The sequence below is a fragment of the Gymnodraco acuticeps genome, unplaced genomic scaffold (assembly GCF_902827175.1).
Source record: "Gymnodraco acuticeps unplaced genomic scaffold, fGymAcu1.1, whole genome shotgun sequence".
NCBI lineage: Eukaryota > Metazoa > Chordata > Actinopteri > Perciformes > Bathydraconidae > Gymnodraco > Gymnodraco acuticeps.
This window is the reverse complement of record NW_022990441.1, coordinates 2928515-2941802: the sequence shown is the minus strand read 5'-3', so window position 1 is coordinate 2941802 and position 13288 is coordinate 2928515. Positions and strand designations below refer to the sequence as shown.

At 41.1% G+C, this 13288-nt stretch overlaps 1 protein-coding gene across 1 annotated transcript in view; it reads left to right on the top strand.

The window, feature by feature from the left end:
• The window catches only part of sept4b (septin 4b), a 49207-nt gene that overhangs the window by 5106 nt on the left and 30813 nt on the right, over positions 1 to 13288 (top strand). The window lies entirely within an intron of this gene.

Sequence of the window (13288 nt, the reverse complement as noted above, 5' to 3'; positions counted from 1 at the left end):
CTCTGGGGTGTGGTGGAGCGAGAAGAGGGTGGCTGTGGCTTCCTTTTGTTAGCCTAAAAATGCCACCAAACCTCACACACATGCACACACACAGTATGACGTCATTGTGCATGGGCAGTGCCAGCTGTATACAGGAAGGCAGCGGAAGGGATGGTTTCTCTCTCTCTCTCTCTCTCTCTCTCTCTCTATCTCTCTCTCTCTCTCTCTCTCTCTCTCTCTCTCTCTCTCTCTCTTCTCTCTCTCTTCTCTCTCTCTCTCTCTCTCTCTCTCTCTCTCTCTCTCTCTCTCTCTCTCTCTCTCTCTCTTACACACATACAGACACACACACACACACACACACACACACACACACACACACCACACACACATTCACCCTGGTGCATTCCTCTGTGGCTTTTACTCAACTAGCCATTAGCTTCCTGTTCCTTCAATTGCTGCTTGCCACTGCAGCCAAAGTGTAGGCAGGCTATACTTGGACTTTATTAGCCCATTAGCTTGCTAGCTCCTGCAGTTGATGCCGGTTTTCCCCTTTCCTCAGCTTCCCCTGTAGCTGTGTCTGTTTTTCTCATTTGCTGTCACTGCTGCTGTGCTCACTCTCATTGAAGTCATTTGAAAACTGGAATTGCAGAATCTGGAGAAATGCTGCACCACGCCCGTCTGTGCGCTGACATTTCATTGTTTAAAGAGACATACAGAACATTTTATAGTGAACAAAACATTGTGAGTAATTAAGCCATAGGAATGTGATACGATGGGTGTTAGTCTGATGACATTAACTTTGAGTATGTTTACGTCATGGTTTAACAGGTTATGTTGGATGAAGGGAAATCACCTCCTTTAATCGATACCTTTAAAAACGTGGTTCCCTCCTCCATATTTATCTAGATATTTGTTATCATGTAAATATTAACCACCATACAATATCACTTTGTGCAATGATCATGGCATCTTTACATTATCTCAGTGAATACACACAACAGTAATAGTGCCGCTCTATTTGAGCCCTTCAGTGAGGGAGGCTTCTGTATCAGGGGAACCTTACGTCATTTTGTATAACTCTCCACTGGGTGAACTGTGTGGGCTTTACGCTGTGAGCATGTACAGTAGAGATCATCGTGCTGACGGCAGAGTGTGGACGCAGACACAGAGGCGGTACAGTGGGGTTTGGCCTGTGGGCTCGGCTCTGACAGACGTCCCTCGGGGCATTTTAAGTTTGATGCGAGGGCAAACAATCGGGTTAGGGAGCGGGCACGCAACACTCCGCTGAATACGAGGCCGCCGTAAGACAACAATAAAGAGATGGTGAAAGAAGAGTGCTTCAAAAGGGATCTGTTGTGAACATTTGACACTATCATGTGTTCAGTATTCTTTTGTATGAGCCTGTTTTTCCACAGGAAGAGAAGATGCATTGTAGGGCGTACCTGCAGTCTTTATGAATTATGTAGCATAATACCTGGAGTAAGGCTCTTCGTTACTGTGTCTCTGCTCCGGTTTGGTTTATTCGTCAGCAGGAATGTGGAAAAACTTCTGTACCGATTTTCATGAAACTTGGTGAAATCTTTAAGTATTTGCCAAGAACAATCTCAATAAACGTAGAACTGCATATCACCAGGAGGATAAATGCATAATTTGGGAATTTGTTAACATTGAGAGAGGGTATTTGCCTTGGTTCAGGTCTGCGCTTCTGAGTGCCCTTCTAGTTTATAATATGTTGCCTTTGTGTACTTTATGTGGGTGTAACATTATCACAGACAATGCCATTTAATAAGCGCTTTTGATGTAGGACCATTTGAGTGTGTCAAACCAGTAAGAACTTACTTACTTGCTGACTAATTCACCTGAAAAGAACACAAGAATTGTTAACCTTATTTGTAACACCTGTGCATTTCCTACTAGATCTGATGTCAAATAGCCCCATATAAACAACAATAACTACGTCCTTGAAAAAATCATAGAGTTGAGATGCAAAGAGTCAAATTGAAAACAGAATCTACACAAATCTGTTGTAGCAGCTGTAGACTTACTACAGAAAGGATGTGATCTTTGACTATTAAAACTATACATCCCAACTCCTTCTCTGCATTCCCCAGCAAACCTCTCAGGAATATAGTCTTTGCCCCTTTTTTCGTCAGCAAGCACCAAAAGGCCTTTCTGAATTGCCCTATTTGGTCCTCCTCTGACATCCTAACTTCCTCTGCTCACCGCTTCCTTCCTGTCCCTGCTGGGCCTGCTCACCAGACCCTCCAGCTAATTGGCTCGTGTCTTCGTCTCCGCAGATGTCCCACGTCAGCCTGAGCGAGCCTCCCAACCTCCAGCCTCAGCCCACTGCAGAGGTTCTGGTCAGAGGGCGACCTTAGACATTCCTATAAAGCCTCGAAGAAGTGGCCCCTGCCAAGCCCCCCCACCCGCTAAAAATAATCACAGCCCAGTTCCCATGGCCCCCACCGAGGTCCCTGCACTCAGCTAGCACAGACAGAATGCTATGGTGACACCAACCTGTATATAGACTTAGGGATGAGTTGCTTTATGGTAGGAAGTGAGGCAGGTCTTGGGGTCATGACGGCGGTTATCAAACCGTTTGACCGCCATGGTTAAAGGGAGTAAAGGATTATTTTTGTCTACAGATCATTTGTGTTATGCTCCAGTTGTTCTTTTTACGAGAGGCTTGAATTGTCCTTCTAAGGACTGCATGTCCTCTGCAATGGTGACAATCACTGATGTAGCTCTGGAGCTACAAAGCATGGTTTGTTAAATTCACATCTCGAACCAGGCTGTTTTTAATTTGTTTGCATACTTTGATTCCATGCACACATTGCACTTATAATATTGCAGCATCAATTCCTAACCTCTAATCCCTGTGGGACAACTTTCAAATCCCTCCAGTTTTTTCAATCTGTGGTTTCAAGCCTTGTTTAATCCCTCTAGGATCAGCCTATTGAACATATATCTACGTCCAGTGGTGTGCTTTTATTTTGGCTTATTTATGTTATGCAGTCATTAAGCAATACGTGATATTTAGTGACTATAAGGCCAACTATATAGGGAAAACTCTGTATGATTTACTCTAAGCCTAGCTACAACATTAGCCCACATTTGACAGTTGATTAGTCTATAAGTCTTATTCAGGCTTTTTCGTGGTGAGATGTTGAAGGAGTCACACAATATTTCCACTGCTACTTAAATGAAAGGAAAAGGCTTTATAAAATGTCTTTTAGTTTTGAAGGCTTTTTTTCTGTTTACAAACAGTTAAAGGTGGGGTAGGTAAGTTTCAGAAACCGGCTCGAGTGCACTAAAATAAAAGTACACAGCCGAAAAGAATCCGCCCCTTCCTTCAGACTTCCTTACAGAGCACCTCCTCCAACACACATGAACGCGCAATGCACACCCAATTACGGCACACCCAATGAGGGCACGAGATACATTTGTGCGTGCACGAGATGGAAGGCTAACAGACAGGGCGGCAATCCAATCCGTTTAGCGGGCCGGCTAAATGGATTGGTCGTGCTTTTTTCAGTACCACAGCTTCCACAGATGACATTTTTTAATGGATCGTTTGTCAAAGCACTTTAGATATTCATTGCTATCGGGATGTTAAGAGCATTCCATGGAATATAACAAAAAGTGTATCTCGAGCCGGTTTCTGAAACGTACCTACCCCACCTTTAAAACAAACACATGGAAAATATACCATGGCACAAGACCTTAAGATATCACTTCATGACTGAAGGCTCAATAGGCAAGAAGATACACATGTTTAATACACTGACTTTTGTCCAAAGTTGCTGCCATGCTTTTGCTTAAATATACAATGTGATGAGGAATAATGTATCTTGCAGTGTTTTTGTCTTTCTGAAACAACCCCACATTTCAAGCGAAGGTCCTCAGTCAGGCGCTTTATCAACCAGACTGATGTTCGTTAGGATGGACAGTCTCCTTGGTCGAGAGCCAAGATGTCTTGATCTAATCTTTGTGCTCCTGGGAAAAAAGAGTTTACTCTAAACTGCAGTCACTGTCGAGAAGCTACAAGTCAGACGGATAACATATTAAGACAATCGTTTAAATTCTGGTATCAGAACAGATACATACAAATGGTTTTATTGGAAAGCATGTTTCTGAAATGTGATGTACTGTATGCAGAAAAGATATATAGCTGTCCTATAGTAATGAAGTGAAAGTACCAACAAACAAAGATTCTCATTTATTTTGTATTTAGTTTAGGATTTTATTTGTAGGCGGTAGGTCATCATATGAGTCCCCAAGACCATTAATGTTTTTTCGTTGCCAACTTCTATAATTATTCCACGATATATTCAGAAGCAGACATTGCCTACAGCCTTTTAGTTATTCTTGGTACTTAACATTTAAATATTACACAAGTTTGACATCTTCTAATGCTAGCCATGAGTGCTGAAGCCTAGTGTGTGTGTGTGTGTGTGTGTGTGTGTGTGGTGTGTGTGTGTGTGTGTGTGTGTGTGTGTGTGTGTGTGTGTGTGTGTGTGTGTGTGTGTGTGTGTGTGTGTGTGTGTGTGTGTGTGTGTGTGTGTGTGTGTGTGTTGTGTGTGTGTGTGTGTGTTTGTGTGTGTGTGTGTGTGTGTGTGTGTGTGTGTGTGTGTGTGTTGTGTGTGTGTGTGTGTGTGTGTGTGTGTGTGTGTGTGTGTGTGTGTGTGTGTGTGTGTGTGTGTGTGTGTGTGTGTGTGTGTGTGTGTGTGTGTGTGTGTGTGCGCTAATGCATAAAGATGACAGTTGTGCGTGTTCAGAGCCAGCGTGGTCCTCAGCTGCAGTGCCCTCCACTCCCCTTAAGAAAACACATCCAGATGCTCCCACCATGCTGCAGGACAGTGAGAGGAAATGCCAGGCAAGCCAAAAGGAAGAGCAGCAGAGATGGAGGAGATCTTCCAGAGGACAAGGGGATGCATTAAAGGAAGGTTAACGTCCCCGGAGAACATACATCCTCTATCTTGATGCAGTTTGTCAGTGGAAATGAGCCCCTTATCCTCAGGATCTGGGTTTCAGAAATAAAAGGACACGGATATTGAATGGTAGGAGTTGAGGAAAAGGGAAGATTCTGTGGTGTGATGACCCATAAATAAATGTGTGAGCAGTGTCTAAAATTCCAAAATAGAAGAAGCCTAGTGTATTCTCCTATCCGCTCCATCAGCATCAACACAACCAGCAGACACACAGACAAAACAGTGACATGGTGGTATCAGATTCAAGCACTCTGGTTAGTACTGTAAGCCAGGAATGTGTTAGCATGCTGTGACACGATGATAGATGGAGAGAGGAGGCTGGGAGTTTAAGACACTTAAGACTGAACCACAATATTTAGAGAATGTTACTGTAAGTGGGATTTAGGAAGTGATTCAGCGAGAGAGATAGCAGAGGGAAGAGGGGAAATCAGTGTTAGTGTTATCAGATTTTCAGTGAAATCTGCTGTTCCCTCAACATTAAACACCTCTTGACCGTTGGCCAACAAAAGCAGCAGACGGCAACCTGCAGCAGATAGATAGTCACCACGCAAACAAACACACGCAGCAAAGCAGTGTGGGTAAACTGTGAGAGAAATAGTATGGGGGTAAAGCAGAGGCCAGGTGCACTTTTATTGACCATATCACGGTGTGTGAGAGTTCCTCCCTCTGAACCTTTTTTGTGTGAGTGAGTAAGCATGTGTGCAACCTAATCCATATCACTCCACACTGCAGCGCGTTGGAAAACAGATGCAGCACAGGCACGCCACCATTCAGTAAATATCCACTACTCTTTGAGCGGCTTTATCGAGATATTTCCTGGAGTCAAAACTGCTATTTTGTGATCTTGTGTTTTTAATGTTTTTCTTGATCTAGAAAAAGTTTTGGTATCCAGTTGGGTTGCAGATGACTCCATGTTTAGGTGGTTTCACCTGTGTATTTGGTGTTTTGTAGAAGAGAGTAGCCCATAATATCCTCTGAGAATCAGTTGCCCTTTCCCCATACCGATGTTAATACAGGCGCTAACATCTCTTTTATCTTTCTTGGCACGACAGTTTGTTTTCTTTTAAAAGATCAACATTACTATGTGTAAAATCTGATAGTTTTAAGCTTTCCTATTGAGACTTTTTATTCTATTTAAACTGCTGTTAGAGATACCTATGTAAGATATTCCTAAGCATCAACTAACCTTACTACAGTTGATGTGGCCAGTATTGATGAGTTTGGATCATCTCATGCCATGTTTGGGTACTACTCTGGGTATTGACTGTAACTGCCTGAGACGTGCTTCTGTGGGAATTGGGATCATACGCACTGGGTGAACACTACAACATGTGTGTCTCGTTGAAGGATCAAAGAGAAGACACGTGGCTCCTGCCTCCCTTGGTCCCTAGAGTCTGCTGCTCCCCCTTTTCCCTTCACCTCTTTCCCCTTTCATGTGCTCCTTTCTTTTTTTTAAATTGTTTTTTTCTCCCTTTTTGTCTTCCGGTGTATGAAGGAGCTCCCCCGTCTGTCTAAAATAGCCCGTCTCGCTTACAGGATTCACTCCCTCTGGCTTTCAGGCTTTCTTTCTTTAAACTCCACATAAACACACTCACATACCTGTGGCATGTTGACCTTCCCAATCCAGGAGCCAAACCACACTGCCATCCCTCTTTACACCCATCTCTCCCTCTGTCTCCACCCTCACTGCCAAGTCTCTGAAACAAAAGTAAACGTTAAGAAATATATATAACTTCTACAAGGAAAAACCCTGCTTTAGATCTTCTCATGCAGTATGACATATTATTGTCACAGAATATGAAATTCCCAAAGTCACAATGCTTTAAAAGAAAAAATGGCACAATGTCTATATGGCCACCATCATGAATGATCATGAACATCTCATGAACACTGATGTATCTTTTGTTATTATTTGTTGTATTGGAGCTACCTAAAGTGGCCTATGATTATACTCAATTACTGCTTTTAAAGGCGGGTGCACTACAAATGTCAACATATTAAGATTTCCTTTTTACTGCTACTGCCTAAAAGTTTCATCAAGTTATCAACTGTTTTCAATAAAATCCTGATAATAAAGGCAACAACATTTCTGGAATCCCACCTGTTCTTCTATTTATGTTTCCTAATTTAGGGGAACTCACAGTAAATGTACAATGATATTACTTGAGATTTAACCAAAATTGCTAAACTATAGAGTGTTCAAAAACCTCTGACTGGCAGGAAACCACAAACTCATTTACTGCTGCTCTGTGTGAGGTAGTTTTAATTACAGGTGTCTATCTCATCGTGTGTGTGTGTGTCCGCGTGTTTATGTGTGTATGTGTTTTTGTGCTCGTATGATCTTAAAGGTTAAGAGGACACAAAGCATTCATGGCCATTACTGCTGGCTTTATGGAGCCGCCTTAGTATTTAAGCACCATAAGGAGCTAATGACTTCCTTATTGTTGGAAAACCTCTTCCAGCCTCTTTTTTGGACTTCTGGGCATTGAAAGGAAACAAGAAAAACATCCGGTAGTTCAAGCAGATTAACAGGTTGCCACGGGCAACTCTTTATGGGGTCATATACACTAAAAGTGATAATTCAGACCTCTGCTGGGTACCCCTAGTATTTGTTTTTATAGCTTTTTTTTAATGAAACAGAGTAGGAAACAAGGATTCTACTACTCTTAAAATGTTGGTACAAAAGAACAGGGTCAGACATACCTCTGAGGATATTTTAAAATCAGTGATGTAAAAACAGAAACTGAAGAGACGTTTAAGGTCGGAGACCCATACAAATGTTTTCTGTCTTAAAATCACAGTATGACGCAAGAATATCTGTGTTGCGTTATTTCCAGCTATATTAATCTTATCATTTTCCCATAAAATGTAGAGCCATCCAAGGTCAAACACATGTTTACCCATGGAAGTAAACTATTTTTCCAGCCACAAACAAGCTCCCAAATAGCTCACATACTGTTAACTGTTGGGCATGTGCACCTGCTGGACATGACCCTGGTTTGACTTTGTCCAGTTACATGCAAATGTAGGTCGATGTTATACAGAGACTTTAAGCGACCTCATTATTGTAAATTGGTGCAGACTCAAATAGAAAGGCTGTTGTTTAATTGCTGTGATCTCTTTCTCATTATCACATGGTTTCTTCCTGTGGGGGGGAGGGGGGGCTTTGATCATGGATAGATACATAACATGTGATTATCATAGTGAACCTATATGTGCACATGTATTCCTTGAAGCTGACCTGGAACTGTCTGTTTCATTGAGGAGCCAGGGGAAAGAAGAGAAACCAAACTCACTTCTTGCTGGCAGAGAAGCTGGGGGAAACTGGGACTAAAGCACACTTTCAAACCTCCGATTATCTATTAAATTGAGGGCGGATAATATGTTGACTTCCAGTGGGCCTTTCCCTATTCGACTGAAGCAGTGTCCGCTTCTTGACTGACCTGCAAAGAGATAGAAATTAAATACTTAGATTCAAATAAAACGAACCCGTGGCCAGATTATTCCTTTTTTCGATGCAGTGTTATCGATTTTGGGATCCTTACTGAATGTTATTGAATGTATTAGTAATGGATTTAGATTTATGCCCTGAATTGTAAGAGCTTGAAAGAGCTCTTCGGGCTCATAAAGTGTCCCACCACAAAGCGGCCCACTGGGCAGTAAATAAACGCCCTCAATGCTCAATGCCCTTCCGCTCCACCTGTTAACCGCGGCCGCAGCAGACTGCCAGCCGCCCTCTCCTGCCAGCCGCCCTCTCCTGCCGCCTGTTTGTGATATTTGTGATTGTGAGGAATGTGACATATTTTAGGAGCACCATGATGGAGGGGGGATGTGTTTAACCTTTGATGATGTACTGGATCAAATTACAAAACACACTCTATGGACATCTTGAATATGGTGTTTAAAATATGTGACCTTGGCTCAGTGTAACTTCTCATTAAAGCAGTTAAAATGGCTCTCAGAGGTGTCGCAGGACATTGAGACTGTAGTAGCCAAGAGTGTCTATTTTAGGCATAGTTAGTTATATTGCATAGTTTTCCCTTTTTTTCATTTGGGACAACAGGGAGAAACTTTGTAGGCCGACAGTTAAGATATAGCTCTGGGAGTATGTTTATCTAAAATGACATTTGTGGCCTTTTCCACTCAGCCACTTAGTTTATGACATTGTTTTCACTGGGAAAACTACTACATTAGAGGCCAGGAAAAAAATTGCTGGCATTGCATAACATCCCAAGACAATGTACTGTATACCAATCCCTCAGTGCCTTAAGAAAGCAAACCTCAAGCAAACACATCAGCAGGAATTCCTGTGTGACACGAAGAAGCTTGAGCATTACATATGTCACCATAAAACTTGAGTAAGTTTATAACATACAGAAGTTTTCTGTTTCTTAAAACACATCTCAGTAGTCTGTCAGGCATAGTTTAGATTTTTTGCTGGATTAAGGCAAGTTTAAACTCATTTACAACCAGCGCTTGTTATTATTTGATCTTAGGTACACTTAAAGTCTCTCAATCTAGAGTTCTGTTTTTCATTATTGAGGTATTTTGCATTGTCATGTTTACAATTTGCTTTAAAAGACACTATTTTCATACCAATGTAAAGATGTTGATATTAGATGAGATTATAATGTGCATGACAGGCACTGACTGAAATGTATGATCTTTGCCATCTTTGTTTGAACAGTGTGGTATATATTTTAACTTCATTATAATATTTTTGTAAACACTACCGTATGTCTAGCTTGAATGAGTTAAGAAGCTGATTCGGGAGCTGTGTTTTTCAGCCGGGTCCATGTAGAGCCAGACTAAAGCAGAGTCTGGTGAGCGAGCTCTGCCTGCTGACTTAGGAGTCCTGGCTTTTTGGTGTCTGGGATATTAATAGAGCTGGCCTGAGAATACAGACTAAGGTCAGCAATCAGATTCCTGCTCCCAACTAGTGGAAGGGAATAAGAAAGAAAAGTCCCTCCCAGAAATGATGCATTTTTCACATTTCTCTTCGTGTATGTAATCTTTCACTCATGCAGGCAGTGTGCAATTTGAGGTAGGGGTGCCCACTCCTTCTGCTGTGCCAAATGTTTTGTCCTGCTGCCTACATTAACTCACTGCTTTAGGCTTTTTACACGACTCACAAAGTGGAACATTCATTTACCCATGGGATTGTGTCCTCGCCCAACAATATTATGTCTTTGTAACTCCTGACGTGGAACTTTTTCTATGATTTGTTTTGTTTGAGAAGCGACAACATAAAAGATACATTAAGCATTAATGTTTTGGTTCTGCATGTTGCAGCTGGACTCCAGTAACTCTCTAGGCTATTAGTAAACAGAATGTATTAACACCAGTGGTTAAGGTGAGTGGCTCTATGGTAAACTAGACAGCATGACCAACACTAACTAAGCTATACTGGAAATTGCTATCATATATAACTCACACAATTCAGCATTTTGCCTGATATACAGAGCTGTACATTTTGAAGTTGCAAGTCAGCTCCTCTGTGAATTTGTGTAGGCTGATGCATAATCAACATGTAGGGATTAATATAATATATGTATAGTTTATTAGAATTTGTAATGATATGGAGCATGGTGTAATATTATGTGATCATCATATATTTATGAGGGGATATCTTTCAAGGATGTGCTGTTGTTTCATTTTCTACTCTGTGACTGTGTAATGTCAGTCAACTGTGTAAGACTACAACTTTGTAAAAAAGCTGTGAACGTTGACCTTACAATATATATGTCCATTTCTTTTAATAATACAAAAATCATCCGTCACAGCTTTACAATTAACAAGGCCACTGGGACATTAGTGGTTAGATGGTGTTTCATTGATTTCTCCTCTAAAATAGTTGTGGTTTTCTTAACCTTACAGATGTGGCGGTCTGGATTATTGTTATTAGCGTCACATAGCTGCTGGCTATACGATGGCAGCTTTGTCAGCAATCTGTCCAGTCAGACAGAATAGATAAATAGACACTCGATCATCAGTAACATAAACATACACATCTGGAGTTTACAGCTTAACTCAGAGCCTTACTAGCCCGACTATCACACACTGATTTAAACAAATATCAACACAGTCCTCCGTCACAGATGGCCTGCATGAACCCAGGATAACCCTTCCAGATTAATGTGTGTACACACAGTTTACATCCACTCTAAATCTACACTTACTGGGGGTTAAGAACTGCACGAGTGTCAGTTTGACAATGGTTGACATTTTTGACATCATTATCGTTCTGCTTTTCTTTAGTGTTTGTGCTTTGGTCCATTTGTGTAAAATAAATCTGCTGTTTTTGGCAATATAGAGTTTGTACATCTTGTTGAATGACTTATTGAATGCCACAGTGAAGAGCTTCTGCAACATCTGCACGTTCTAAAGTACAGTATCATAGCCATATTTAAATTGAATGAAGTGAAGGAATGTGAATTTCATTTGGCAAGCTGATCATTTTTGTCCTTTTGGGGTCATGCCCGCAAAGGATAGAGTGAACAGAGCCAAAAGGAAAATAGCAACCCTGCTGGATAGTAACGAGATGTCATTTGATTCTGCTCTCTGTTCTCTGGATCTTTTTGTATCAGTCTCTGCATTGCTCAAAGCATTTTCTATCTCTCTCTTGCTATCTTCCTGTCACTGTTGTTAATTATTCCAAACTTGCCGTTCACCCACATCCTTCTCTCCACATCACTGTCACATTTTGCCATGGTGGCTCAGTCCCTGCTGTTCCCAGCAGCCATGAAGACCCCAAGGCTTTTTAACAGTTGAGTTCATCACTGCATGCAACTTGGCTCACAAAGAGTTTCTGACTGCTTTTAAAAAGGCTGTTTACAGTCCCAGATAAGTTGAAAATATCTCTCACAGAGGTCTCTGCTATTTAACATACCCTCTTTTAAAAAAAGTGATTTATTGGCAAGTTGAAATTCACTCAGTCTCCAAACGCTGCAGCCTTGCCAGGTCTGAGTGTTTGTGTTGGCTGCTAAATAAAAAGCATCCAATGATTTAAAGAAAATTTAAAAAAAACTAAACTTAGGGAATTAGATAAAATGCGTAGATCAGCTGCACTTTAGACATGTTACCTTTCACTACACTACTGAATCCTGGATCTACAGATCCTCTCTGATGATTCAATGACCCACTTTAAGAATGAGGAAGACTTTGAGTTTCTTTCTGCTTTTGAAACCTGGCCATGACAGTTATTGACTTGCCATTGGCAGGCAAGTAGCTCATAACATCACACAAACTTCTGTCTGACATTTATTACTCAAGCGTTTTCCCATCTGCAAAAATGCCAATAAAATATGAACCAACTCTCAGTAAATTTACTTAAAGTAAAATCGCAATAGTGATGATTAAACACAGTATTTCAGCTTAAATCGGTTGCCAGTTGAATAAGCATTTCATTCAGCCTAATACAAAATAGTAGCAACAAACATCAACTCTATAATCATATCATAACAGTCACATTGTACAGTAAAAATACTACTTCCATGTGTTGGGCCTTGGTTCTGGGTTCTTCATGTTGTTTGAGACCTTGCAGGATGCCAGGTGTCTCTCTCAGTCTGAGCCACTTTCTTTTGACGTTCTTCTGACTCCTCTTTGCCTGAGGTGTAAGTGTTGGCAATGCACACCATGTGCTATTCATAATTTCATGCTGTTTGATTTGGATTGAAGAATCGTGCAGCACTCTCTAAAGATCTGCAGCAGTACTCTTCTCACAACTGCACTTGTAATACCTTTTATTTTGTTCATAAATAATTAAACAGGGAAACCCATTGTGAAATAGGCACAGTAAATACAACTGATGGGTAATCATCACAGTGTTTTATCTGGTGATACGTTTTAGACTAAAATGGAATTAACATTGACACTAGATTGGTCATAAAGCTCTCCAATTTACCTTAGCTAGTGTTATGTTCATGTGTAAGGGAGGTAGCAGGCTATGCAGAGCCTGAATAAATATTATCATGCCCCACTGGATGTACCCAAACACTCTGGTTAGGCTGCAGTTACCTAAATAAACCAGAGGTGACAGCCTCTCTGCAGTTTTTGAACCATAGTGGGTTAGCTTGCTTTGAGTTCTGGGGTTTCTCTTTTTGCTTGGCTCTCTAATAACCATAAAAGTGTTTGGTGTGGTTCTGAGATGAGTAACGTTGGTAATGTTTTGTTTGATAATTAAATATTAAGAGTTTGGCGATTGTAGTTCTGTGAAAGTTAAGTCCCAGCAGTGCCTTGTGTTTGATACTGCAGCTTTTCTTTCCTAAGGTCTGTCAGTAAGCCTTTTTCTTTCTCCGTCAATCTGACTTTCAAACTCA